The 26,761-nt window shown below is 46.6% G+C and overlaps 1 protein-coding gene across 1 annotated transcript in view; it reads left to right on the forward strand.

The window, feature by feature from the left end:
* Window positions 1–1,362: 1,362 nt before the first annotated feature.
* The window catches only part of FAR2 (fatty acyl-CoA reductase 2), a 124,181-nt gene continuing 98,782 nt past the window's right edge, over window positions 1,363–26,761 (forward strand). The window contains exon 1 of the mRNA XM_048515348.1: window positions 1,363–1,398. The gene's annotated coding sequence lies outside the window, so the exon portion shown is untranslated. The remainder of the gene's footprint in view (window positions 1,399–26,761) is intronic.

Consider the following 26,761-nt stretch of genomic DNA (forward strand, 5'->3'; position numbering starts at 1 on the left):
GTCTCAGTCTCCTTCTGATTTCCTGATAGCAATCTTTCTTTTGGTTGACGAAAGATGGACGGAAAGTCTTAGACAATTTCACTTCCCACTTGGTCAATTCCAGAATTGCCTCACACATAACAGATGGCAAGGTGCCAGAAAGAGCAGTTATTTCCTTCCAAGGGTCTCTACAGAATAATATAGAAGAGAGGGATTTCTGTTTGGGTTTTCATAATATCTGAGGGCATGTCCTTCTCCCGAGTTCTCAGCCAAACATTCAACTGATTCTGTTTATATTGCTCCATGAGCTTCAGCGATCCTCATCTTGATCGCTCCAGAACTCGAGTGTTGTCCAATCATAGAATTAACCCCAAAAGAAAACCTCTCCTTTTAAAACCCAAGCAAAGAGTTTTCTGCCTGCGCTTTCCTTCTGATCGGACCAGCTCAGCCAATAGCAGCCAACAAACATTCTGTGACCTCAGAGAAGCACAGCCAAGCATTGCCAGGGAATTTCCTCTCCAACTCCCACAGAGCATTCCAGCTCAGAACCATGGCTTTGTCCCATACACCCAGTAGCAACAGTCAAATGTGCCTCTGACACATTTCAAGGCCTTAAGCAATGCAGCCATCTCCTCTTGCACCATCGGTCCAGGGAAGATAACCTGTCATTGGACTAGCCAGAGGATTAATGGACGTGGCAACGAGGTGGGTTGCCGTGGCTGAATATTAACCACCGGCTACTTCTGCTGCAGATCCCCACGGCTGGGCTTCCTGAATGTCCCGCGCTGACAGCAATTCTGGCCAGGTCGCAACCCAGGTAAAGAGCCACTTCTTCCCTTTGGCCATCTCAGAGGGGTACATCGTCTGTATCACCTGAATCTCTGCCCATCCTGTCTATCTGGGTAACTCCATTGACAACAACAAAAAAGAGACAGACATAGTTTATTTTTTAATGTGAACCCCTCCCTCCTCCCCAAAATCAATCCCAAACCAAAGAGTTGCTTTGGTCCTTTAACAGCAGAGTTTTCGGGAGGGAAGGGGGAACCGAACCTTTAATTCCATCCCATTGCCTTTCTTGGCATCACTCCAACCCTTCCTTCCCAAAGGAATGTGGTTCACCGTCCAGGATCAATTGCACCGTGGCTAGGAGCAGGTTTGGGGGGGGGGTCGTCCTCATGTTGCCCCGAGGATGCTTTCTCTCCCCCGGTCCCGGTCCCGGTCCCGGTCCGGCGGCGCCTTTCCCTCGCCGGTTGCCAGCCAGCCCATGCCGCTGCAAGAGACATCCGGTTTGTTGCACAGCGGGGCGGCGCTGCTAAGCCTGGCCGGGCGCTTTTGCACGCGCGGGAGCCGCCGCCTCGCCGCTCCTGCCAGCTCCGGGGAAGCGGCCAAGCCTCGCCAGCGGGCCCGACCCGGCTCCCGGTAAGCCCCGCGTTGGCTCGCGCCCTACCCCGAAAGCAAAGCCCCAACCCGCAGCCGGGGCAATGTCACCGCTAGCCGGCGGGTGGGGCCGGGGGAAGCCAGCGGGCTGGATTCGGACTGCCCCCCTCCAGCCACCCCCCGGCTAGCGGTTGCATCGCCCGGGGTTGCCTGCACGGGGAAGCGGCGGGGCTCGCGTCGCTCCCCGCTGCCCGGGTCCCCGCTTCTTTCTTTTGCCGAGCCAGGCGCTTGCAAACGTGCTCGGGCGGCGCCTGCCGCTCCTGGCTCCCCCCTTGCTGGGTGTCCGGAGCGGGAGAACCGGGAGGAATTTGTCCTCTTTTTTTTCTTTTTAACACCCCCCCCCCCGCACACGCACACACACACACTTGTGACCGGCAAGGCAAGCCCCATCCGTGGGGGAGGAAGCGGGGGCTTTGCCGACCCCCCTCCCCAAGGTAAAGCCAGTGGCGGGCAAACCGCCGCGTGCATGTGTGAACAGGGATGCGTGAGCACGCGTGGCCGAGGCCCGGGAGGGGAGGGGGGTGGGAAGACCCTCCCGGGGGCTCTGAAAGTCGGGCAGGGGACATCGAGGCACGTCCAGGGCGGCATGGGGATGCGCCGGCATTACTGGCTGGGGGTTGGGTGGGGGGTCTTCTCGGATTGCGTGTCAGAGAGCAGGTCCCCTGGAGGAGAGGACAGAGTTGGAGAGAGCCGGCTGTCTGGCGGGCATCCCCTCCCCAGGCGCTCCCCCCCAAATCTCCAAGAACTCCCCAAGGTGAAGTTGGCAGCTGAGATACATCTGGAGTTGGGGAATGGGCTGTCAATGCCCACTCCAGCCCTCTGAGCGGACCTTAAAGGGCCAGGTCCCTCAGGCAAAGGGGTGGCTTCCCCGGTGGGCGAACGCCCCCATTTAGACCAGCTTGACCACCACTGGATGTTTGGCAGTCCCGCCACGTGTGGATTCCCCGGGCGGGAAGACAATGAAGGTCAACAGTGTCGAAGTTCCTTTTGGTCCACTCCGTTCCATCCCTGGCTGATGTTTCCTCCACTGGGGGGAACAGGATGCCAGCGAGGCACATTCCCAAAAGGGGCTGTGTAGCAAAACTGGGGGCGATTCTACTGACACCTGCAAGGGTTGCAAAAGGGGTGGTGGTGGCAGGGATGGAGCAGCAGCTCGGTTTGGAGGGGACTGCGCAAAGTACCCTCCGCTGCCCTCCTCTCCATCCTGGATTCAGCTCATAAGGGAGGAGCTGAATCAAGCATGGCCCCCTGACCCTGTCTATACACAGCCCATTGGAGTGTGCTGGGGCATGCTACTCTTTTATATGTGCTGGCCCCCAAATGGGCACAGCGCCCTAGGGATGCGCAGCTGGCATTATTGCCTGTGCGCAGTGGACGGTGATGGGCTCAGGACAGCTCAAGTAGCCCTGGTGAGAACATCAGCTGCACAGGGTGAATCTGGAGGATGGCAGGCCGCCGTCTGTGCATGCGCTTTGGATGATGTGAGATTTGCTCTGTTGTCAGGCATGTGTGAGAGCTGACAGTCTCGTGCAAATGCTGTGAATTTAGGGTTTCGACCGCCAGGTGGTGGCTGAAGGTCACCTGGGCTTACTTTGGATCTCCAGGTGACAGAGATCGTTCACCTGGATAAAATGGCCTCTTTGGAAGGTGAACTCTATGGCATTCTACTCCACTGAATAGGCTCTTGACTATTCAGATGATGGGTATCAGGATGGGATTCTGCTCACTCTTGCCCTGCGTTGGCATACCTGCCCACCTAAAGCCATTTCCCAGGTCTCTTGGGCTCCAAGAGCAATCTGAACTCAGTGGAAGAGCCAGCTGGTCTGCCGTTGGGGCTTTGCCTGATAGAAGAACCTGCCAACTTGCTTGCTGTACTTTGCCTTCTTAAAGCCTATGTGGAATTCCTTTTAATGTTTTATCTTTATTTATTTATATCATAAGGCTTTTCTTCCTAAAAGGAAGAGCAAATTGTCTTTGTCACTCACTTTAGTAGGAACCGTAAATGCTGACTTCAATAGGCACTGTAAAACTGCTTCAAATCGTTCTGTTGCAAGAGCATAAGAGAGCTGGCGTGGTGTAGCGGTTGAGAGCAGGTGGACTCTAATCTGGAGAACCGGGTTTCATTCCCCATGAGTGTCCGACTCTTATCTGATGAACCAGATTTGTTTCCCCACTCCTACACATGAAGCCTGCTGGGTGACCTTGGGTGAGTCACAGTTTTTCAGAACTCTCCCTGCCCCACCTATCTCACAAGGTGTCTGTTGTGGAGAGAGGAAGGGAAAGGAGTTTGAAGCTGCTTTGAGGAGACTTCTTCAGGAGAGAGAAAGCAGGGTGTAAATCCAAACTACTACTCCATGTCTTCTAAACCCCTAAACCCTGCTTGGTCTGTGTGGCATGTTCTTCCCTGCTGACCTTTCCTTTCCCCCTAATGCTCAGAAGTGCATACCAGCCTCACACACTCACCAGCCAGATGGTCTTGCTGGCCTGTGCCCTGATTCTGTGTTTGCTCAAAAAGAACACTTTTGCTCCATGCTCAGGCACATCACTTCCCCGAGTCTCTCTGTTGGTTTGCGTTAGCCATTTGTTCCGTGCTTCTCCTGTCCCAACCTTTTCCTCTTCCTCAGTGAGTTATTTTCCTTGCATCGAACACCGGCATGTTCTCAAGGATAATTAGTTTACCACTTAAGAGCAACAATATTTTGAATGAACTTGTGTCTGCAGCATTGGGGGCATATGGCGCAGCATTTGGGCAGCTAGCCAGCCACAGTTGGCTCATGCTCACAATTTGCTGGATTGGTGAGATCCCAGGTGCCCCGAGATCACGGCTGTCACACACTATTTAAAACCCGAACACATTTGAAGCGTGGACGCTGCTCTTAAGCCTGCATTCCCCACAAGGGTGGATTGAACTGCAGCGCCCAGATTGAATAGCAAAGCGATTTCTGATCCAGTTTCAACTTTTGGAGTCCAGCAGGCATGGAGGGAATTCTTCAAGGAGACACACCACAAAATAAGAGAAGAGATGAAGGTCAAATAGACGCTAGGGACACTGGTTCCCGGTGCGTACATCGCTGTGCTGTTCAAGCCATTATCTCTTCGTCCAAAGAATTTAAAATCCCTTTTTTTTCAAATGCTCCCCAAAAGATTTGCAACTAGGATTTTAAGAAGAGCAGATCAGAACTCCAAATAATTTTACATGCCCATGTTGAAGAGCTGATTGCTTGAAATGCGTGGAAATAAAATATCTGGATCGTGTGGCTTTTTCAGATTTTGCCCCCCACTCCGGAATAAGAGACAACCACATTCCTTCTCCCACAGCAGGTGGGGTGGGTGGATGGAAGAGGGAGCAGCTGTGAGACAGCAGAACGAACAGCCACGCGGGCAGCACGCTCGCGGCCCAACTTCGAAATATTGTTGAGTGCTCCGTTAAAAGGCAAACTCCCAATTTGTTTCAGAGAATGGCTGGCAATCGATGCTCAAATCGCCGTTTGAGCAGAAGAGTGATCGCTGTGTATGGGTGTGCCGCTAAACTCCTCCTTATCCTTGGCAAAATGCTAGAGAAAAAAAATCTGTCCTGGAGTGTTTGATTGTCTGTGTGGCTGAAGGAGAGAGGAGGGTAGGTGCTTCTATATAACTCCTCAATGTGGAAGACAACGGTCCGATAATGGATTGCTTTTGAAGCTTTTTGAGTTGATCCTGCAGTGGTACATTTTTGCAGCTTTTAAAAACTCCTGGTTCCGTTCTTGCTTCACCTTAGTGGCAGGGTTACGTGCAAACCTGTTCCGATTAAAATCTACAGGAGGTAGGATGATTATAAACCATATTTCCGCCTAATCACTTTCCTGTTGTGCAGCTCTAAGATACTTTGTGTTGATACCCAAACAAAGTCAGGGTGACGTTGTCGGGTCATCCTGATATAGGAAACAGACTGAGGTTTTGAGTTGGATCCAACTAGCTTTTCCGCTGGCGAAAAACAAGGAGGGGTGCCCCTTGACACCCCCTCCCCCCCAAAAAAACAGTCTGTGCTGGGGTTCATGTGATCTATATATGGGACACGGGCTATATTAAGGAGAGCGATTGGGTGAGATCGAGTGAAAAAGCTGGCTCGATCCACAACTCTGGATTGTTTGTTTTTAAATTTGGAAGCACGTCCTTGAAGAGTTGTTATTTATTCACATGATGTCACTTTGGGTACGCCAAGAGGGGCTAACTGTTTACTGTTGATGCAAATGTCTCTATAGCACTGTAGCACTGAATGACTGAAATTGGAATGGATAAGCAAACACCTTCTGCCGACCGGTCCTTCACTATGTATTCTCATCTTTACTTCTTCCTGACTTCTTCTACAAAATCCTGAAAGCTGTACTGTGGCTGGGGAGGGGGTAGGGTCCCAGTGCTCTCTGCTAGGTATACTTCTGCTCAGTTTCCCTGGAGAGAGGGGAAAGGCCATTTCGATTAGTTTATGTCTGTGGTGTAGATATTCCAGGACGTGGAAGATGCATTTCCTTTCCAGTCCGCAACATTAAATATGTGGGGAGAGAGATCACAGCATCTTTGCTCTCTCCTCAGGCCGCAACGATATTTCACGTCTCTCGTCTGACAGATTGTCTTGATATGGAAACTCACAGACTGTTGCACATTTACTTTTCCTGTCAAAGTCTAGAAGTGTTTTTTTTTTGTTACAAAAATGGGCTTTAGGATAGCACTCCGGAAAGCACCGTTTGTGAAAATGATGTGTGGAAAGGCTATTTACAAATTAAGAGCTTGGGTCAGTCAGAGCGTAACTGTGCAAGAGAGTTTATTCTTGATCCTCATCCAGAATAGTTGGGAGAATATACTGTCGGCTTAGAGGCTGTGCTGCCTCTCTTTCCTTTGTTATGGTCTTTCTTGCTTTTCTGCAGGGGCAAGAGAACCGCTAACGTAGTTTTATCAGGGCTGAAGTTTGTTCAGCAAGCGTATATTCCTAAGCTACCAAGCCTTTAATTCAGAACTGTGAAATAGACTTACACCTTGACTTTTCCACCCGTCTCTTGGCACTTGAGTGGTTAGGAAGAAATGGTGGCAGAGCTTCTAGGGCAGGGGAACGGTGTCTAAAAGTATTCTTAATAACCCTTAATAACCCTTAATAACCCTTAATAACCCTTAATAACTAGAGGGATAGAGACAGCAACCCAGTTGTGTGCATCTATTTGTGTTTTGCAGAATGCAGAGAAACATGGCTCCGGAATCTGTTTGGGTATTGTCTCTTGGAGGTGCATTGAAGTGCATTGAAAGGGCATTATTCTGCATGTGCAGAAGGGGTTCTTCACCCTCCTCCCACATTGCCTGATTCTTCGACAGCATAACGGGTGGGGGGATGAGTGGCAACTCCAGGGACAGGGACCTCAGGCTGCAGGGTGGTGAAAGGGTGTTCAGTGTGCCTCACCCAATGCAGGGCCTGGGCATGCCTAACACCACCCTGGCCACAAATGCACACACCAGAGCATCAGGTCCGCTGCGACTTCTGCAGGTAACGTGACACCCCACAATAACAAGCAGATGCTCTTTTGTCCTAAGGGAGAAAATAGGAAAGTCTGCAAGATATGTGTGCAGTAAAGAGAAGTGTCATGATTGTCAGTAGGCTGACACAAATGGAGAGCTGGCATAACTCTTCCCGCAGAAGTATATGGATATGATTTTTTTTTTTTGTGGTAGAAAAAGAATCTCCTATGCAAACAAGGTCAGGTATCGCTAATATTATATGAGCTTGTTTAAAACATTAAAACATTTTACATGCCCATGTTGAAGAGCTGATTGCTTGAAATGCTTGGAAATAAAATATCTGGATCGTGTGGCTTTTTCAGATTTTGCCCCCCACTCCGGAATAAGAGACAACCACATTCCTTCTCCCACAGCAGGTGGGGTGGGTGGATGGAAGAGGGAGCAGCTGTGAGACAGCAGAACGAACAGCCACGAACGAACAGTGACACAGCCCCCTTCCTCCTCTCCCTCCTCTTCGTTCTCCCTCTGATAACATCATTGAATCCTACCACCCCTTGGGGTTGAGGAGTTAATAGTGGATGCCATCACGTACTAATGTTAATTTTAATGCTGCTTTTTAATGGGAAAGGTTTATATTTTATTTTTTAGAGCCTGTACTATGTAACTTATTGAATTTTAACTTGATTTATTATATTGTGCTCTACTTATGTTGTTCACCGCCCTGAGCCCTTAGGGGGAGGGCGGTTTATAAACCGAATATATAAATAAATAAATAAATAAATAAATATAAAAGTTAAGAGTTTGTGTTAGTTTTCTAATGTTTGTAATTCAAGACATGTGTTTTGTTCGTTCAAAGTGAAAATAGTTATAGCTTACAAAGGGGCAGAAAGAGTGAATTATTCGATATATGAAAGAGGTGGAGCATATGCACTCGAAGGAAACATCCTGCCTCAGAGGAGGGTGTGTTTTCAGACGCAGGATGTTTTGACGTCAAACAGAATGGTTTCTGCCACCATAGATGTTTTTGTTTCTGTGGGACTTTTCCTACCACAGTACAGGGAAATACTGCCTTGAGAAGAAATATAGCCCCATTTGCAATATGTATAATTTAAAAGGTTTTTTTGAGGGTTATTATAAGGACTTCTATGCCTGACTAGGTTAGCTACAGGATAGCTTGATCTCGTCTGCTCTCAGAGGCTAAGTTTGGTTGGCCTTGATTAGTATTTGGATGGTCAGCTTTCAAAGAACACCATGGTCATGATGCAGAGACAGGCAGTGACAAACCGTCTCTCTTGCCTTGAAAACCCTACAGGGAAGCCATAAGTCAGCTGTGAGTTGACAGCACACGCACCCCTACATTTTCCCTATTTCAGGCCACCGGAATGGAGTCCATCAAAATCTTAACAAGGATATGCCAACAAATTTAGAAAACAAAACAATGGTCCGCAGACTAGAAATGCTCAATCGACTGTTATGTATTTAGCAAAAAGGGCTAAGCATTTTTAATGTTTTAGCACTTTTTAGCACTTTAATGTTTTAGCACTTTTTAGCACTAGACATTTGAGCAGAAAGTGCTAAACATTTTAAATGTAAAAGTGCACATGTGTTTGCAGAAGTGCACCTGCTGACGCTCAGAAACTGCAAACTCACGGGGAACATCCCTGTCAAAATCTCCACAGTGCACTATAGCCATACAAATATATTGTGCAAATCTGGCACGAAGCTCTCAAGGAGAGGACTCCTATTTGACACCAGTCCCTTCGAAAACAGGCTACGATTGAGTGCCAGGTAGTTTTTTGCACTGATGTCAAATATGAGAATCTTCTGTTGATGAAAGACAGTATTTTTATTTATTTATTTATTTCTCAGTCTTATAGACCGCCTAACCCCCAGAGGGCTCTGGGCGGTGAACAACATAAAATAACAGTTACACAATAGACTGTAAATAATTTAAGCTAAAATGCAGCAATTAATAACGACGAATAACAGCAGTGCCCGCAACAATTCCTGTTAAACTCTCCCAGAAGGGGAGAAGAAGAGAATGGGCCCATAGATGGTAGTGGGCCCAAAATGTAGGAGGAGGCGGGGGCACTTGTATCAGCGGCTGGTGACACACCAAAGGCCCGGCGGAACAACTCCATGTTGCAGGCCCTGCGGAACTCACCAAGATCCCGCAGGGCCCGGACAGCTGGAGGAAGAGTGTTCCACCAGGCAGGGGCTAGGGCTGTAAAAGTCCTGACCCGCGTGGAGGCCAGCTGCATCATTGAGGGGCCAGGGACTACCAGCAAATTGGCCTCTGCTGAACTCCTTGCTCAAGGGAGCCATTGATGATCTTCAACAGGTGGGGTCGTAACTCCTCCCGGCAAAGCTTAACAACCAGGAGGGGCACGGATCCAGAGGACAAGTAGTAGGTCTAACAGCAGCCAAGGCCCTGTCAACAGCGGCTTCGGAGAGCAGGGAAAACTGGGCAAAACATGGGCCTGAAGACGGCAAGGGAGCCTCCAGTTCACTAATTGTACATAAAGAGTGGGGAAGGTCCTGGTGGAGTGATGCAATTTTATCCGCAAAAAAGCTCATAAATGCCTCACAGCTAATAGTCGATTGGGAATTTGCAGAACCTTCCAATAAGGAGGTCAAAGACCGAATCACACGGAACAATTGTGCCGGGCGAGAGCTAGCAGATGCGAGAGAGCAGGAGAAGTATCCCTCAAAACTGTGCAGGCAGGTTGGAAGTTTTATACTTTATACTTTATACAGGTTGGAAGTTTTATACTTTTATCCACAGAACAGGCCAAAAAACAAACAAACAGACAGATCATTTTATTTTGGGCTTTGGATTTATTGTGGACTTTGTGACTCTCTCTATGAGGACTTCATTCCAGATTTGCACAACATATTGGTACGGTTTTTGTGCATTTTGGAGATTCTTGAGTCTGATGTTCCCCGTGAGGTTGTCGTTTCTGCACTTCTGCAAACACATATACCTGCTTCCCATGGGAAGGAGTGAGAGTCCTTCCCCACACACCCCATTGGAAACACCTGCAGGGGGTGGGGTTTGGCAGCTACAACAGGAGTTCCACCAGCAGCCCAAGGCAGCTGACTTGGGCAGCGGCCGAAGGGCACTACCCGTTCAGGGACTGTTTGGGGAGGGTTGATGGAGCAGACTCTATGCTAGTTCACTGTATTTTAGTTTTTGTAGTTGTGGGAGCTGTGATTTGGGGGTTAGCTGATATAATTGGTTATTGTTTATAGCAGGGGTCTTCAAACTATGGCCCTCCAGATGTTCATGGACTACAATTCTCATCAACCCCTGCCAGCATGGCCAAGTGGTAGGGCTCATGGGAATTGTAGTCTATGAACATCTAGAGGGCCATAGTTTGAAGACCCCTGGTTTATAGTATATCATTGTGATGCATTATTATGCTGTTGATATTGTTGTATTATGATTTATTGTTGTTGCTGTCTATGCTATGCTTTATTGTTTGTTCACTACTGTTGTTTGCTGCCCTGAGCCCTCCAGGAGAGGGCGGGATATAAATTAAATGTGAAATGAAATGAAATATATACATTTATGTTAAATATGCTTAGCACTTCTTGCATTTATCACGTTTGTGATCCTAGTATTGTAGCCTGGGTATGGCTTGTTTTTGCTTGTTATGGTTTCTCCCAAGTTTATACTATACCTCATTTTTCTGGTTCTATTTTCTACCTAGCATACATAGACATTTTCCGTTTGCTCTCAACCTTTGAAGGATCTTGTGCATTCTTGTGTGGTCTCCAAAGGGCATGTGATCAACAGATCTGGTATTCAACTGGTTGGCTTCGACTTTCTCTTCTTCCTCCCAGCATGGAAAGGGTGCCAACAGATCTCACCAAGGCATTGCTTTCTGCCCACCGACACTTTCAAAGCCTCCCAAAAAGAATGCATAGAAGGAGGTCTGAAAGATTCCCCCACTTTTAAACATCTTGCCTGATGAAGTGTCTTGGAGGACTTCACAAAGTTGTATGCAATGTTGTGTTATTTTGGTTGGTCTCAGTAAAAGGAGTTGCTTGGCTTTTGGTGGTTGGCTCGTGAATTTAATTTCCATCTCAGAAAGTAGGTGGTTCGCTTGTGTTAATTTTAGCTATTGCCCAATTTAGATTTTACAGTTGTTGGCATGGTGGGAAAGGATGCAATTTGTTTTCCTCTTCAGTGTAACTCTGTCATTGAGGTGTAAGAATTGGCAACGAGCTGCCCACAGACCCAATTTGGCTCCATCGCAGCTCCTAAATGGAAGGATCCTGCCTTTATCAGGCATCTGAGCAGCTTTCTTAGGAGTTGAGACAGAACAGGCCTATTCAGCTTGGCAGAGTTCCTTACCTTGCATCCATGTTACAGTGAACTCATATATTTCCTGCATGTATGTGTGTGCGTCTGTCAGAGCCAGGACACATGTCCTTTCCCATGGAAACAGGATAAATGTGGGTTTCAATACTGCATGCAGGAGGGAGGATTTGAATTTTGTAATGTGAGATTCACTCAGTGCACGTTTACATAGGGCAGTTTCACACATGCAGAACAATGCACTTTCAATCCACTTTCAATGCACTTTGCAGCTGGATTTTACTGTGCGAAATATCAAAATCCACTTGCAAACAATTGTGGAAGTGGATTGCAAGGGCATCATTCTGCATGTCCAAAAGTTCCCCTTACATTGCAACTTGAGAACAGTATGTCTTGTGCATCACGTACTATGGGTATGAGCAGTGGTGGGATCCAAAAATTTTAATAACAGGTTCCGATGATGGTGGGATTCAAACAGTGGCGCCGCTGCACACACGCACCTCCAGTCCCTATTGGGCAGGGAGCAGAGGTGGGATCCAGCAGGTTCTCACAGGTTCCCGAGAGTAGGTTACTAATTATTTGTGTGTGCCGAGAGGGGGTTACTAATTGGTAATTTTGCCACGTGATTTTTGCCTTAGTTACACCCCTCCTCTCAGCAGTAGCGCGCAGAACTTGAAGCAGTCTAGCAGGAGGTGCACCGGCGTGCGTGGCAGCCTGCTCCTGCGTGCATTTGTTTCCCGCCCAAGTACTGGCACAGTGACTGCGTCCTTGCCACAGCCCCGCCCATAAATGCCCCGCCCCCGGAATGCCCAGCCACGCCCCGTCGTGCCCCACCCAGCCCCATTGGCGCTACGCCACAGTTTGAATCCCACCACCATGGGAACCTGTTACTAAAATTTTTGGATCCCACCACTGGCAGGGAGGTTGCTTTAGTAACCCCTTCTCGGCACTCGGAAAAAATTAGTAACCACTACTAGAGAAGTGGAGAGAACTGGTTGGATCCCACCTCTGGGTATGAGTACTTGGAAAAGGCAACTTCAGATACTTTGCTTATCGCCAGAGAGCCAGGGAGTGAGAAGTGTTTTAGTTGTGCTATCATCAGACCTCCAGTTTGAGTGACAGGGATACAAACTCATGCTTAGTCATTTTTACCAGGATTCCTATTGGGAACTATTTGTAGCCATCTGCTTTAGAGCTTCCAATTCTGTCTTTTCTAAAGATAAACACTTTCCCAAAGTTTTGAATCCTGGCAGGAGGGAGGATTTGAATTTTGTCCTGTTTCCTCCCGCCTAAAAATGGAAATATTTAGGAAAACTTGAATCAATTGCAATATTGACTTTGTTTTCCAACCTAAACTTAGTTTACCACTCTAAAAAAAAAAGACGTAGCGTCGAAGGCTTTCACCGCCAGAATAACTGGGGTGCTGTGTGGTTTCCGGGCTGTATGGCCATGTTCTAGCAGCATTCTCTCCACACTATTACTGAGACCTTCACTAGCATAGGTTGTAAGTTGTAAGCCACCCTAAGCCCGACTTTGGCCTGGATGGGCAGGGTAGAAATATTAAAAAATAAACAATAAAGTTGTGTCTGGTAATATTTATGACAATAGTTTCGTTCCAATAAAATTGCAATAAAATTGAGAGAGAGAAAGAGGAACATCGGTAGTTACTTCCTGTGCTTCTTAAACAAATAATTCTTGGTACATGTTTACATTTGTGCAAAAGTATTTTTTTTTAAGATCCATATACTGATTGAAGAATTAAAAATCCCCAGTGTTAACAAAGTCATTGCAAGTCATTCACAAGGTCGTGTTCTGAACATATACTAGATAGAACACTTGATTCCTTCACCTGTTCTGTCATAACAATGAACTGAGATGTGGCCTCAAAATACCTATCAATTTCCCTTTCCAAAATTAGCTGCAAACAGGCCTCAGTCACTGCTGTTTTGTTCTGGAGTGCCTTTGAAAGGGGCTAAATTATCCCCCAAATTTTCCTTGTGCCAGATTTTCTGGTGGGGGGGAGGGGGTATTATATCAATCCTGTTTTATTTGAGAATGGACTCTTTGGAACTGTTGTGTTTTAAGGTTGCCAGTTAAGATGCATTTTTTTAAAAATCAATTAAGTTGGCTTTCTTTATTCATTTGTTAATTTACATCCTGATTTCCTGGAGCACACAAATCACTTTACAATAGCATTCTCTATTTTGCTACTGTGAACTTAGATAAGCTTTTCTTCCGCAGAAGAAGCCTAATTGTAGAAACCCAACATAGGTGGATTTCACCTAGGGACATGGCCCATCCACCCGAACAGAGGGAGGGGGAGGGGAGGGTGGCATGCAAGGGAGGGGAGGGAGGGAGGGAGGCGGCATCTGGACATGGCCCACCCATCCTAACATTAAAGGGAGGGGAGGGAGGGCATGGAAGGGGAGGGAGTGAGGGGAGGGAGTGAGGAGTGGCATGCAAGGGTGGGGGTCCAAGATAACCCGTCCATGTGGAGTTGCCAACTCTTGGTTGGGAAATTCCTGGAGATGTTCAGGATAGATCCCGGGGAGGATTTAGGGAGGAAAGGGATCCCAGCGGGTACAATGTCCTAGAACCCACCCTCCAAAGCAGCCATTTTCTCAAGGGGAATTGATCTCTATCGTCTAGGGATCATCCGTAATTCCTGGAGACTGCCAGATCTGGAGACGGGCGGTTAGAATTCCTACTTCCATGGCAGAGTCGAGATTCAAGTCTGAGACTCCCCGATCTTACGCTGATGTGGTGACCGTTGGACCACTTTGGGCAGCAGTGGCGTAGGAGGTTAAGAGCTCGTGTATCTAATCTGGAGGAACCGGGTTTGATTCCCAGCTCTGCCGCCTGAGCTGTGGAGGCTTATCTGGGGAATTCAGATTAGCCTGTACCCTCCCACAAACGTCAGCTGGGTGACCTTGGGCTAGTCACAGCTTCTCGGAGCTCTCTCAGCCCCACCTACCTCACAGGGTGTTGTGAGGAGGGAAGGGCAAGGAGATTGTCAGCCCCTTTGAGTCTCCTGCAGGAGAGAAAGGGGGGATATAAATCCAAACTCTTCTTCTTTTTCTTCCAAAGGCCGAGTGTGTCTTTTTAACTGCTGTTTATTGTTTTAATTGCTATTTGTTTTTACAAATTGTTTTTATGTTTATGCAAATACCGTAGATTTTAATTTTATGATAAGCTGCCTGGAGAGTTTTATGAAGGCATGGGTGGGAGATTCCCACATCAATAAAAGCTAACCTGCAAATTCATAATACTTTTTCAGTCATTTGTTAGAAGAGATGGAGAGTTAGGGACCTCTGCCCCGAGCCTTACACTTGGCTCTTTCTTCAGGCAGACTCCCGCCCAGACAGTTTCTAGGCCTAACCTGCATATCTTCCGTGGCAGAACTGCTGTCCCATGGACCTTCAAACCGTTCTCTGCTCATACCCAAATGCAGTTGTTTGCCCTGAGCAAGCTAACTATTGCTACACCTGTGTCTTGTCATTTTGGTAATCCAAGCTTCTTTGGATTTTGCACGTCAGTGAATGTGTGCATACAGTTTAGCCTGCTGACACTTTTCTGTTCATTCTGTTCAAAAATGAAGGTTTTTAGCAATCCTGGTTTGCAAGAAAAGATAGAGAACGAACAGACTGTGGCTGACTCTACACAGGCAACACAAACAGGTCAAATTAACCCATCTTGCCTGTTTCGCCATTCACACAGCAGGTGCCAGCCCCCAAGAGATCACTGGGAGCCCGGCAACAGGATGCAGAATGTTTTGCACAGGGAAACACTTTGTTTCCCTGTGAAACATGCACCCTAGAATACCCCCACTCAAGAATCCCCCCCACCCAGGGACCCTCCCTCACAGCACAAAATGGTGGCCGCCTAGAAAATCTACTCTAATGATGGTCACCTGGAGAATTCATCATAATGGAGGATGGGGAGGGTGGAAATAATATGCTTCCTTTTTGCCGTAGTTCGCACAGACAAGCAGGAAGCATTTGAAACCCACATTAAAGGCGGAAAGTTGCAAGTTCAGCAAAATAAAATTGGTTAGAAGCATTTGGGGAGGCGAGTTCTGTGGGAACTTCTCCTTCATAATGTTTTTTTTCACACCCCTTAACCTGTTACATTTGACCTGTGCGAAATCATCTCTGATTTGGATTGTGCCGATCCAGTCTGCTAACAGAGGTGCTTAACTTCAACAGAAGGTGCTTTTCCCCTGATGTAAGGGTGAGTAAGGATGTGCATTTGGATATTTCAGGATATCACTAAATGAGTCCCCAAAATTTCCCAAATTTTTTGGGAATTACTAGGAATATAAGGGACTGTTTTTCTTTAATTTTACTGTGTGTCTGTGTCAGTGTCTTCTTGCTAGAACCTGGTATCATCTGGGCATGTTGATTTTACTTTGATTCTGTGCTTTGAAATTGGTTAAATTGGTCTGTTTGGTCTTGCAGCGTTGTGTTCTCTGCACAAGCTGGGCCGTGCTGGATTCTCTGGTTTGGTGGGCTTGCATCAGTGCACTGTATGTTAGCTCGTTTGACTTACAGTCTATGGTTTGACATTAGTGTGGATTCTTTAGCTTGACATTGATCTTGCTGCATTATGCCATAATTCTGCTGGGTTTCCCTGATTCTGCATAGGTTCAGTTAGGCTTGTTGGTTCTGAATTTGAGTGGAAGTCCCCGCTGTGTGGTGGCAGACTTACAAGTCGCTGTCATGCCAGTGTGTTGTGGTTAAAAGCAGCAGACTCTTAACCAGACTGAAGAACCAAATTAGATTCCCCATTCTTCCACATCACAGCTCTCTGTCACAGTTCTCTCAGAATTCCACTTATCACCACCTGCCTCACAACATGCCTTATTTGGGGAGGAGAAGGGACGGTGCTTGTAAGCCTTTTTACAAGGTAATTGTAAGCCTCTTTGTAACGTGATTGTAAGCCTCTTTGAAACACCTTAAAGGTAGAGAAAAGCGCATTATAAAAACCAACTCTTCTTGTTTTAAGCCAGTGTGAGATCTCTGGAATCTGCCACCCAGGTGCACTTAGCCTTGGAGTATGAATGTATGTGGGAAGGAGGTGATGCAGTTTAAAGGAGTTATCAGCTGTTGGTGTTGCCCAATGTATTTTGACACCTTTTCTTGTGATTTGGGAAGTGCTTTCAGCGCTACAAAAAGCAACATCGGTGCTCTGTATAACTGAGGTTTCTCCTTCCGTTTTACCAGTTCTCCATGGGACTCAGGTGGCTTACCTGGGCTTATCCTCCTGACAGCCTTTTGAAAAAGGTCAGGCTAAAAGGTGATCCTGGGTCATGAGGCTGTCTTGCGCTAGGAGGCCTCTCGTTCCCAATTCAAGCACTGACTGGCTATGCTAAGGCAATTTCGCTTCCGCTGTATGTTTCTACAGAGGCCTTTGTTTTCATTTGCACCAAGCAATTAGCAAGGGCCATCAACTTCATCACATTTCATCAGTAATTGATTCCTTCCTTCTGGCATTCCCTCCTACCCCCTTCCCACGAGGATCAAGGCACATAGACTGAAGAAATTTCTTCGCCATCCTTGCTCTGTGCCAAGCCTGGTAAATTAAGGGAGCCCTTCTTTGCATTTGACTTTGATTCTGTGCTTTGAAATTGGTTAAATTGGATTCAAAAAATGGTAACTCAGGGTAGCTGGATCTGTTTTGGATTGATCTTTCTGACGGAAGTAGGCAAGGACTTTGAGTTGGTTTGTGGCCGATGACAGATCCTTTCCCTTCCTGGCTATTACAGTCTTGCCAAAGTAAGGTTAGGATTCCTTTGGCCAGAATTAAAAATGCATCCTTTGCGGAAGGCAACTTGCTTAGACCTTTTAATCAAACTATGTGGTGAAAAGAGCCATCCAATCAGAGCTGACTTATGGTGACCCCCCATAGAATGTTCAAATCAAGAGGTGGTTTGCCACTGGCTGCCTCTCCATAGCTTATGAACCTCCCAAGACTTCTTTGGTGGTCTCCCATTTAGGTGCTGATGAGGACCAACCCTGCTTAGCTTCTTGTTTATTTTATTTATTTATTCTGAGAGCTGATGAGGTCAAGCTAGCCTGGGCTGTCTCGAAGTGGAGTTATGGTGACATTTTTTAAGCAGTTCTCCCTGGTGGAATACATGTACTGATAAGCAACTTTTCCTCCCTTCATATTCTGGTTGATCTTTCTGTGAGATTTGATATGGTGGATCCCGTTTGGGAAAAGAGAGTAGGAGTTGCAAGCAGGGTTCTCTAATCTTATCATACCTTTGTGTCTGATAAGAGGCAGGAAGTTTCCATTGGAGAGACACAATCCATTGGGTTGGCCCTGAATTTATGGTGTGACTCAGAGTTCTGGCACTGGTGTTTTTGCTTCTGTCTTTTGTACCCTGCTTTGCTGCTCAGTGGGGGAACCCAAAGCACCTAATGACATTGCTTTTTCTTACATTTTATCCTCCCAACCGTGTTAGGTAGGTTGGGTAGAGAGTGTGTGTCCAAGATCATCCATCGAGCTTCCAAGGCAGAGAGGAGATTCAATCCAGGTTCTCTTAGATTCTAGCCCAGCACTCTAACCACTACACAATACTGGTTCTTCATGTTGCTCAATATGTACTTCTTGGAATAAAACTGTCTAAAACATAGGGATTGGGTGTCATCAATATGTTCATTATTCCCAGCTCTCTGTTCCTTTACTTAAGCCTTTACATGCAATTGTCTCTGCTCTGCATTGGTGCCTGGATCCAGCAGTTCTATTGAAGTAAAACTGAGAGGGAAAATTGGGGTGAGACAAACCCAAATCAGAAAAAAAAACCAATAAAATACCTTGTCGGTAATTTGGTGGGAGGGGGTTAACCCCCCCCCCCCAAAAAAAGGTGTCAATAACAGGGAGCTGAAAAATCAAATCCCCCCAAATGCTGGATTTTTCAGCATTTTTCAGGCCCATTTGGCCCTTTGCCTTAAAAAAAAAAAACACCCTCTCCGTTCCTCCCTCCTTTCCTTGCTTACCTAAAGCCTGACTGGGTCTAGTGTTGAACTGTGTTCTGCCCCCAAAGACATGTAGACTTTGGCGGTGTGGAGGTAGCGTGTGCAGTTCAATTCTGGATTCACCCTGGCCAGGTCCTGCTTTATACTGCTGGCTTGGGAGCGGGGGGAGGTGGCCACCAGAGGTGGGATCCAGCAGGTTCTCACAGGTTCCCAAGAGTAGGTTACTAATTATTTGTGTGTGCCGAGAGGGGGTTACTAATTGGTGATTTTGCCACGTGATTTTTGCCTTAGTTACGCCCCTCCTCTCAGCAGTTGCGCACAGAACTTGAAGCAGTCTAGCAGGAGGTGCACCTGTGTGTGTGGCAGCCTGCGCCTGCGTGCATTCGTTTCCCGCCCAAGGACCGGCGCAGCGGTTGCGTCCTTGCCACAGCTCCGCCCAGGAATGCCTCGCCCCTGGAATGCCCGGTCATGCCCCCGTTGTGCCCCGCCCAGCCCCATAGGCGCTATGCCACAGTTTGAATCCCACCACCATGGGAACCTGTTACTAAAATTTTTGGATCCCACCACTGGTAGCCACCCCTAGGAGAAAGTATTCCATGGAGATAAAAAATATGAAGAACAAAACAGCTCCACACCAGCAGAGATTTATGTGTTCTTGCTGCTTCTGGCGACTAAGAATGGTTTCCAAATGAGCAGGCAGAGACACTTCACTGGAATTGGCAGTTCCTATCGTCATAAGGGTCTGCCAGTGACTAATTGAGAGCAAGCATGGGATAGCAGTTAAGAGCGGTGGACTCTGGAGAACCTGATTTGATTCCCCACTCCTGCACATGAGCGGCTGATTCTAATCTGGTGAACTAGGTTTGTTTTCCCGCTCCTACACTTAAAGCTTGCTGCATGACCTTGGACTACTCACAGTTTCCTCCAAACTCTCTCGGCCCAACCTACCTCATAAGGTGTCTGTTGGGAAGGTGATAGCAAGTTGCTCTGAGATTCCTTAAAGGTAAAAAAAAGTAGTGTATAAAAATCAACTGCTGCTCCTCCTACGCAGCAGTGGCGTAGTGATTAAGAGCAGGTCTGGAGGAACCGGGTTTGATTCCTCGCTCTGCCACCTGAGCTGTGGAGGCTTATCTGGGGAATTCAGATTAGCCTGTACATTCCAACACACGCCAGCTGAGTGACCTTGGGCGAGTCCCAGTTCTTCTGAGCTCTCTCAGCCCCACCTACCTCACAGGGTGTTTGTTGTGACGAGAGGAAGGGAAAGGAGTTTGTAAGCCCCTTTGAGTCTCCTTGCAGGAGAGAAAGGGGGGATATAAATCCAACTCTTCTTCTTCCTCCTCTTTTGCCTCTTCTAATAAGTGGGAAGGCAGTCTTGTGCATCCTAGAAATTGTGTTAGGATGTTTAAACGACTGTACGAACTTTTGACAAGACCGATATAAATTACTGTCCCATGCTGCCTCAGTGGTGCTTGAGGGACTGGGCTTTGCATCTTCCTGATGCCCAATAGTGTCACTGTCCGGTCCGCTGAAGAATAGGGTCTCAGTCTTAGGTTGTGGCGACAGTCCTGGTCTTTTGTCTGATTCCTCACTGCCAGAGTCTTCTGACTTGGCTGTCCTGGGGACATGCCAGTCATCTATCACACTGTGTTGCTTTGTTAATTGTAGCATCCTGTTGCATCTCTCCACCTTCTCTTCATCCTCCCCCACAACTGCTTTTGGAGGGTTTGGCCCATTCATGAAGCAGTTATCTGGAAAGGATCGAGAGCTACTGATAATTCAGTGGATGTTTATATAGACGTTTAAGCGTTCATGAATTGACAGGGTGAAACCACAGCCAAGAGGAGGCGTGTGGCCTAGATCTCTTGATCAGCCATTCCCGAACTGTGTGCCTCTGAAAGAGGCTGAGAGGCCAGCTGCACTGCGCATGCATCTGCTCTCTGCCAATCCATACAAAATGACATCATCCCAATAGGCAGATTGGGGATGTTCTGAGACCCCCCCAGTTCTGCTGACAGGCTTGAGAGACTCCTCAAAGCCTCACCCTGGCTAGAAAGCACAGGGGTGTCCAAAAGGTCAAAGGGGAAAGCAGATCTCTTGGACTCAGTCTTCAAAGCCCTTCCATGTTTAGTCATGGCAGAGACAGAAGACCAAAGTCAACAAATGTGGAGATTCTAGTTGCCAATGAACTCCAAGGATCTTCTTGCCTTTTTACACTCTGTCTCAGAAAAAGCGTTTGGATTTACCCTGTTTCCCCAAAAATAAGACATCCCCCCAAAATAAGACATAGTTGAGGTTTTGCTGAAGTGCTAAATATAAAGCATCCCCCGAAAGTAAGACGTAGCGAAGTTTTTGTTTGGAAGCATGCCTGTCGAACAGAACACCAGAGCATGCAGCTGTGGGGCGGAAAAATAAGACATCCCCTGAAAATAAGACATAGCGCATCTTGGGGAGCAAAAATTAATGTAAGACACTGTCTTATTTTCGGGGAAACACGGTATATCCCACCTTTCTCTCCTGTAAGGAGACTCAAGGTGGCTTACAAGCTCCTTTCCCTTCCTCTTCCCACAACAGACACCTTGTGAGTCAGGTGGGGCTGAGAGAGTGCCAAAGAACTGTGACTAGCCCAAGGTCACCCAGCAGGAATGTAGGAGTGTGGAAACAAACCCTGTTCACCAGATAAAACCTCTGCCACTCAGGTGGAAGAGTGGGGAATCAAACCCATTCTCCAGATTAGAATCCACCTGTTCTTAACCACTTATTTATTTATCTATCTATCTATCTATCTATCTATCTATCTATCTATCTATCTATCTATCTATCTATCTATCTATCTATCTATCTATCTATCTATCTATCTATCTATCTATTTATTTATTTATTTATTTATTACATTTATATACCGCCCTCCCCCGAAGATGTTCGTACGTTGAGGTGCAGCCGTTAAGAAAATTGTATGCTTCCACATCAGACTGTGGTGCCGAATGAAATTGCTTTTCTCAAAATCTTTATTAATGTTGTATAATTAAACTGAATGCTAAAATGTATTTTTACTTTCAAAGGGTTGTGGGGTGGGGAGAGCAGAGCTTGGTAGACAGTAGGCCCCAGGCGGAGCATTCTACAGGAAAGAAGGTCTGGCATGTTGAGTTCTGTAGTGAAGGAATATACAACCCTACTAACATCTTTTTCTGAGACAGAGTATCATGCCCCCTCCAAATCTGGCTCACTAGTTGATCACCTACGTGTGCCTAGAGTAGTGATAGCGAACCTTTTCGAGCCCGAGTGCCCAAATTGCGACCCAAGACCCACTTATTTATCGCAAAGTGCCAACACAGCAATTTAACCTGAATACTGAGGTTTTAGTTTAGAAAAAACGGTTGGCTCCCAGGCGTGCGTTACTTGGGAGTAAGCTTGGTGGTAGTTGTGTCTTTGTTTTGAAGCAACTGTGCAATGCTTCAAACGGGTGAATCATGACCCTAGGAGGGTTTACTCAGAAGCAAGCCCCATTGCCATCAACCGAGCTTACTCCCAGGTAAAGGATCGTGCTTTAGTTCTTCACATGAAAATCATTGGGGTTTAATAGCACTTAACAGGGTTACCTACACTGCTTCCCCAAAACTAGGTCTTAGGTTTAATGCTGATAATCGAGCCCAGCGGCCCAGGCCAGCCTAGATGTTGCGCGGGGGGGGGGGGGGGGGACTCTGTTTGTGCATGCCCACAGAGAGGGCTCTGAGTGCCACCTCTGGCACCTGTGCCATAGGTTCGCCACCACTGGCCTAGAGGATAAGCGAGTCCTTGCCACATGGGACACCCCTCAGAGACTTGCTTCAGACTTGACTGGCTTCAGAAAAGGTCCAGGACGTGATGATGGATGCCAGCCAGTACAACTGCCACCTTTCATGCTGTCTGTCCCAGGTCTCAGGGGACTGCCTCAGGTGTCTGAATGTAGAACCAGCATTGGGCCACTTTTTGACATGGAGATTTCCACTTCCACAGAGACTGCCCGTTGTTCTGGGGCCCCCTTCCAGACATAGGAAATATCTTGTCTTTGTAACGTGCGCTTTTCAGCGTTGACCAAGAGAAGTTCTCTATCCCAGGTGTTCTGAGGAAACCTCAATCTAGATTGAAAAATGGGATTCTGTTTTCCTTTGATGGCATTATGCAAAAATAGTCTCTACTGGGTTGCAAGAAAAGATATTTTAATGAGATTTTAGGCTTTTAATATTAATGTAACCTTATTGGTGGCCTTATTTGACTTAACAAAAGATGCTGTTCCTCTAAATTTTAGGGGGGAGGTAATTTTCTGATGGGCATTCAAGTGCGTATATTAAGAAATGGGAATGGTGAGTCTATATCCATTAATATCTGGCCTAATTAAATACGGATAAGTCAGACCTCTTTAACTCCTGAATATGTTTTGTGAGATGAGGAAAGCATTCACAATCCATTGGAACAGGGAGGCTGCTAACAATAGTTGATTCATGTGTCTGCTTTAGAATCTGAGATTTAAAGGAAGAAAATATTATAAACGTCCCCAATTCCTCTCCATACTTCTAAATGATGGTTATTTCAATGTCCACGTGTTTTATTTATCCTGCAAGCTTGTGCGCAGGAGTCTTGTGGCACACATTGGTATGCTGCAGTGCTCCAATCAAAAGCCCTGCTCACGACCTGCGTTCGATCCCAGCAGAAGTCGGGATCAGATTTCAGGTAGCCAACTCAAGGTTGACTCCCATTCTTTCGAGGTCGATAAAAACCCATGTTAGAGGGTTAGAGGGTAGACAACTAGGGAAGGCAATGGCAAACCACCCCATAAACAGAGTCTGCCTAGTGAACATTGTGATATGACATCACCCCATGGTCAGTAATGATCTGGTGAATGTATTAAGCTTATATGCATAGTTAGTGAACAAAATATGTAAGTACAGCTGTACTAGATTAGACCAGGACTTTAGAATCCAGCCTCCATACCTAGCCACTCAGGTACTTTCAGAAAGCCCACAAACAGGGTATGGAATCAGTACATCTGCCCCCCAACACACACACACACACATTGTCTGCTGTGAAAGAGCTGCTTGTTCAGAAATGCCCCCCAAAAGAAGGTTCCATTTAACCATTATAGCTAATAACTATCAACAGATCCTCCATGAACACCCAGTGAAACCCAATTAACTGAGCGACCCTCAGAATATCCTCTGGTAGTGAGTTCTGTAAAAAAAAGCACTTTCTTTCGTCTCTCCTGAACTGCATCCTTGCTTTTTTGCATTTTGTTGCATTACAGCAGTCGGTCAAAACCGGATTGTCCTGTGTGGACGAGGTGCTCCAGTTGCAAATGATTTACTGTAATGCAATGATATCGCAATATCCAAATGACAAGCGGATGAGTGTGCTACTGGGCTGCCTGTTAAATTTCATTGGGCAACTCTGAGCTCTCCTGTTATTGAAAAAGGGATGGGGTGGAGGAATCTCACTATGAATGCTCTCTCAGCCCCGCCCCACCTCACAGGGTGGTTGTTGTGAGGGGGGAAGGGTGGGGGAATCTCACTATGAAATGTTTTCTGTATCATTTGTATCAAGGCTTCTGTGTCTTCCCGCTCGCCAGCTGTTTCCAGTAGAACAGCTGGCAGAAAAAATGCAGCTGTCCCTGTTCAGAAGCAGCATTCCTGCAGTAGGAATATTACCTCCTCTCCCAACGATGTTGCATTTCTAGGGCAGAAATGCAGCCTTTCTGTGGGAGAGTTTGTGTCTCTGGGAGCAGTACTCCTGCATTTTACCGCAGCCTGTTCTACTTTCCTCCATCCAGTGGGAGAGGCCGTATTCTTCTTGCCCTGAAATTACAGTGCATGAGCAAGCCCGTGTTTATATGCGGTCCTGTAGAAACATAGACTGTGGTGTTTGCTGTGCAAAGAATCTTCCTGTGAGAATCCCCGAGTTTGCTTGAAAACAATACACAGGTTTTGGCTAGAAAGTAGTGTCTTAAAGGGTGTTAACAATGGGTGCTGAACAGAGTGCAGAAGGGAAACTGGATAAAATTGTCAGCACTGGGAAAAATCCAGTGATACATGGTCCCAGTGGCGGGATTCAGCAGGTTTGCAACTGTTCGGCAGAACCGGTTGTTAAAATGGTGCTTGTAAACAACCAGTTGTTAAATTATGTGAATCCCATCACTGGAACCGGTTGTTAAATTATTAGAATGGCACCACTGCATGGCCCCTTTGTGTGACCATCAAAACCCGGATAAGTTTTGGGAAATAATGAGAAATCCAGACACTGTGCAGGTGTGCTCAGTGTGCATTTTTAGAACAGGCTGCAGATTTCAGACTTTTTGGGGAGGGGGAGGGTCTCAGAATTTCAGTTGCCCTGGAGTGCAATTTTAACTTATTTAGAATAGAATTCACATAGCCTCGTTGCAGTGTTCCAATCCAAACAACCTTCTATTCATTTAGCTACTTGAAACTTAGCACTTAAAAGGTAAAGGGTTGATTTTGTGCACACAGATTTGCAATGGAACAATGGGAATTAGGTCTTTTTCACAACTCTGTATGTTTGTTTTGTAACATTTTTACTGTGAAGAAGAGGCATGTTATCTCTGCAAATGCCACAGTTTTGAGAACTGCAAACCCAGGCATCTGTGATAATATCTTCTTGACAGAAAAACTGCCCAAAATAATTTTACACATGACATTGGGAATGGATGAATGGAATTCATTTAGCAAAATAAAATTAAATATTGCATGAATAGACAGCCTCACACTATTACACAATTTAAAACAAATCCTTATTTTGTGATGGATAACCTTTGGACTGTATCTTAAATAGAAAACTATCTTTAGATAGATGGTTCTTTAGAAAGCATTTTATTTTATTTTTTAAAAAATCTGATTTGAATTAAAAAATCAGATTAAAATTTTAAAAAAATTCGATTTTTTTAATTTAAAAAAATTATTTATTTTTATCCACCCTGGCAAGAGACACACCTTCTCCCATTTTGGATAACTGATGTGAGAGAAAAGGCAACTTTCACAGCTTCGAATGCCTTGAGTTTATAAGGAATGTGCCTTTATCTTGAGTATTGTGGTAACACCATCAGAGGAACAGGAAACAAATAAGCCTGTTGCTTCCTTAGGAACAGAGCTGCATGTTATATGCAATAGTGAAGCGGCTGCCAAATGGCTGCCCTGCATCAAGTTTCCAGCTTTCTCCTTTATCAAATGTGGGATGATATCCTGAAGAGCAGCAGTGGCGTAGTGGTTAAGAGCAGGTGCATTCTAATCTGGAAGAACCGGGTTTGATTCCCTGCTCTGCACCTTGAGCTGTGGAGGCTTATCTGGGGAATTCAGATTAGCCTGTGCACTCCAACACATGCCAGCTGGGTGACCTTGGGCTAGTCACAGCTCTGCAGAGCTCTCTCATCCCCACCAACCTCACAGGGTGATTGTTGTGAGCGGGAAAGGGCAAGGAGATTGTAAGACCCTTTGAGTTTCCTACAGGAGAGAAAGGGGGGATATACATCCAAACTCCTCCTCCTCCTCCTCCCCCTCCTCCTCCTCCTCCTCCTCCTCCTTCTATGCCAAGCATTTCTCCACTGCTGCCAGCATTAGCCAATGGTGTAGAGTTGGATAATGATGACGTCGGGATAGCATAATTATGCTGAGACTCAGTTTAAGATGGAGCTGCCATTTTCTGCGGCAGCCCTGTGTTTCTTACAGTGTGTGCCATTCTACATGTGTGTGGCAAGTAGCTGACATAGGAAATGTGCTTGCCCAACTTGCCTGAAGTATCCATACCATCAGCCTTGACTACAAGTGAATTTACAGCTGATGTATTCTAGTGGTAGAGTGTCACACTGGGCTCTGGGAGACACAGGTTTGAATCCTCGGTCCTCCATGTAAGTTTGTTGGGTGACCTTGGGTGACCTTTGTTGGGTGACCTTGGGCCAGTCACACATTCTCAGTTTAACTTACTCACTGGGTTAAGAACATAAGAACATAAGAACTAGCCTGCTGGATCAGACCAGAGTCCATCTAGTCCAGCACTCTGCTACTCGCAGTGGCCCTACCAGGTGCCTTTGGGAGCTCATGTGCAGGATGTGAAAGCAATGACCTTCTGCTGCTGCTGCTGCTCCCGAGCACCTGGTCTGCTAAGGCATTTGCAATCTCAGATCAACCATATTGTGTGGTTAATATGGAAGAGAAGACTACAAAGCCTTCAACTGCTTTGGATCCCCCACAAAGGCGAGGAGGGAGGAAAACAGAGGCACACATGAGATCAATAAATACACATCCCATACAAACACTCTCTAATGAACCTTTTTAAATGAAACATTGAGAGCAAGAAAGTGGCAGGGAGTGAGGGGCCATAGCCCTTACCCTATGTATTATTTCCTACCTACAGGTTCCCCCAAGCAACTCTCCTGTGCAGATATGCGTTCAGTCCCTCCTCTCAATCCCTGGCTCTGAAAGTCCTTATTCAGTCCAAAAAAAAAAAAAGGCCACAGGGCTGCCAAGATACTGTTGTGGTGCGACTCGCAGTTAGACCCTGCTGTTGGCTGCCTTGGAAAAGG

Source organism: Sphaerodactylus townsendi, linkage group LG14 (assembly GCF_021028975.2).
Source record: "Sphaerodactylus townsendi isolate TG3544 linkage group LG14, MPM_Stown_v2.3, whole genome shotgun sequence".
Lineage (NCBI taxonomy): Eukaryota > Metazoa > Chordata > Lepidosauria > Squamata > Sphaerodactylidae > Sphaerodactylus > Sphaerodactylus townsendi.